Below are 2,761 nucleotides of genomic sequence, written 5' to 3' on the forward strand. Positions count from 1 at the left end.
TGCAACTTTACAGATCTTCTTTATGCACCAAGAGCTTGTAACACTCCAAAGAGAAAGGAAAACTTGAAATCGCATCATATGACCCCTTTAATTCCAGTTCCATGTTCACAGCGGGACATGGCCAAGGGAGCTTATATGTTCCTGTCTAACATGAGCCACCATGACAAGTTAATCAGAGGCTTTAAATCATCTCTGATTGAGATCTGTAACAACAGACTCAACAAACAAGAGAACAGAGGGATTCCTTGAAACAAAAAGACTTGACATTGCTGCGGTCCACTAACCCAAACACTAAATAACTCTTTTGAATTCATCTCTGTTTAGAATAACGCAAATCAAAGAATCACTGGATGGCCCTATAGCACAGCATGTGCTGCAGTGACCCTTTTTAGAGGAGTTTGCCTCTATTTGGTAAAAAGAAGTTGTGCAGCTGGAAAGCAGAGGGGTATGACCAATTGTGTAATTGAATTCAGTTCGGTTGTCCTGCACACAACCACAAATCAGGCAGTTTATCAATTAGTCGACACTCATCACTGTTCTTATGCACATGACAGAAGACAGGAGGTTTCATGGGGTTTTGTGCTCATGGCATGAGTGTGTAAAACAGTGATCTTTCTGATGTCACACCACTGAAACTCACCTTCCCTGTGAAAGTGACAGAAGAGTTGCCATGACGACCACAGGAGGGCAGAGCCTAACCATTAATAGTGGCTACAGTAGCTCAGACCGCACCGACAGGGTAAATTAATCAAAGCTGCGCGCTTCTTAATTACTATTGATTTACAACAAAAAATACCAAAACGTCTTTAAACAAGGTAAATTAACTGCATAAGATATGAACTATTTTCAGAAAATATATATTTAATGAAGTTTATTTTTCTTACAACCCGGTCATAAATCTAAAAAAAAAAAAAAATGAAGTGAGGCTTGTTTTAAAAATATTTTTTAAAAGCGTAAGAACAATAAATCCTATAATCTTAATTAATTTTGCTTTTCCAAGTAAATTAATCTTGTTTAAAAGGTGTTTTTATTGGACAACATTATAAAAAAATTACTGATTAATAATGAATTAATCCTAAATTTTACACAATTTTGCCTTTCAAGTACATTAAAATCTTGTTTGAAAGATGCTTTTATTAGACATTGTTGTAAATACAATGATATATTAATATACTGATTAATAATTACAAATTTTGCAGTGTGAAATTCTGTCCTGATTTTTTTTTAAATGGTACACTTTATGTACAATTATAACGGCATTAATGTATGTAGCAATCCATTATATCTTTTCATAAATATTTGTAACCAAAGTTAAAATGCATTATAATATTTGAAGATTTTTGTCATGCGTTTTAATGCATTATACTTTCTAAAAGTGTAACAATGAATAGATAAGTATTATAATGTATTATAACTGTTAAAATTATCCATGAGATCATCTAAGGTGCATTATAAGGAGCATTACAAGGCATAATTAATGCATTAAAAACACAAATATCTTTTAAATACTCTTAAAAAGAACGTGTGTGTGTGTGTGTGTGTGTGTGTGTGTGTGTGTGTGTGTGTGTGTTATATATCAAACTTTTAGAACTAATCTCCAAACAGATAATTAAATTTGACACTAAATCCAACTTATCTTAATTAATCAACTTATATACCATTTGATTTGGTTATTGGGTGTTTATGAAGTCACAACATTAAAATTACATGTTTAAAACGGGGTTTGTAACCAGTGTCAAGAATTCGTGTTAAACTATTGCAAATTTATCTCACATGGTAACCACAATTGTAACCACAATATTTGAAGTCTTCTGATGTTTTCTGAAATTTGAGGTGTATGTAATGTTAAGATGTCATGTTCTTACACAGTACTCACTCTCAGTGTGAATTCAGTGTTTCTGAATTGTCACAAGCATCATGATTGATTGCGGTGTGCATGAGAACTACAGCGGAAGGGCAGATTTTCAGAGAATAACATCTTAAATTTCAGTCTGCTGGTTACAAGAAGCTACTGAACTGCTTCAGAAGACTTGGAATATGAGGAATCCCAGACGGGAAACATTTGAGGTGAGGACCATAATTAGTCAAAGACAAAGGACTCCACTGTCCCGCAGGTGAAATCAAGCAAATTTCAGGCTGATGGCCACATATTAGCCACCTTTGGACAAATGTTGTTTCAGCACCCTGTAACGATCTGTAGTTTTAGGTTCCAGATGTCTAAGGAGACTTTTTGTGTCAACACTTAGTGTGGTTGCCAATTACCACACTGTTGGTTAGCCTGATATATTCTTTGGTTTGCTGAGTATTACCCACACAACCTCAGTACATCACTCAAAGCATTCTGAGACTCATTTGAGCACACTAATGGCCTGAAGTCTTACGTTCTAACAGGACCATTTGAAGCCTCTTACGGGATTTTCCAAAGATTTACTTCACATATGAAATACATTTTCCAAATGCGCTTGCGGCCAATTATCATAATGCGGGCAAGTGTAAGTGATATTAGTACAGTTTGTCTTGTAAATCCAGCTTTGTGTTACATTACACTTGCTATGCCCATCTGGTTTGACTATAAACAAAGACAGAGTTATAGATGCCCGCAATACTGCACTGCCGAATCATAAGTGATGGCTTTGTTTGCCTCAATTTGGCCGTTATGATTTGGGGAAACCCCTAAGCAAGTCAAATACATGACTTTGAGGATTTTGTCTTGTTTTAAGCATAAACCTCACTTTTTATGCTTAAAATAAGAAAAAATGTC

Source organism: Sinocyclocheilus anshuiensis, unplaced genomic scaffold (genome assembly GCF_001515605.1).
Source record: "Sinocyclocheilus anshuiensis isolate Anshui unplaced genomic scaffold, SAMN03320099.WGS_v1.1 scaffold1371, whole genome shotgun sequence".
NCBI lineage: Eukaryota > Metazoa > Chordata > Actinopteri > Cypriniformes > Cyprinidae > Sinocyclocheilus > Sinocyclocheilus anshuiensis.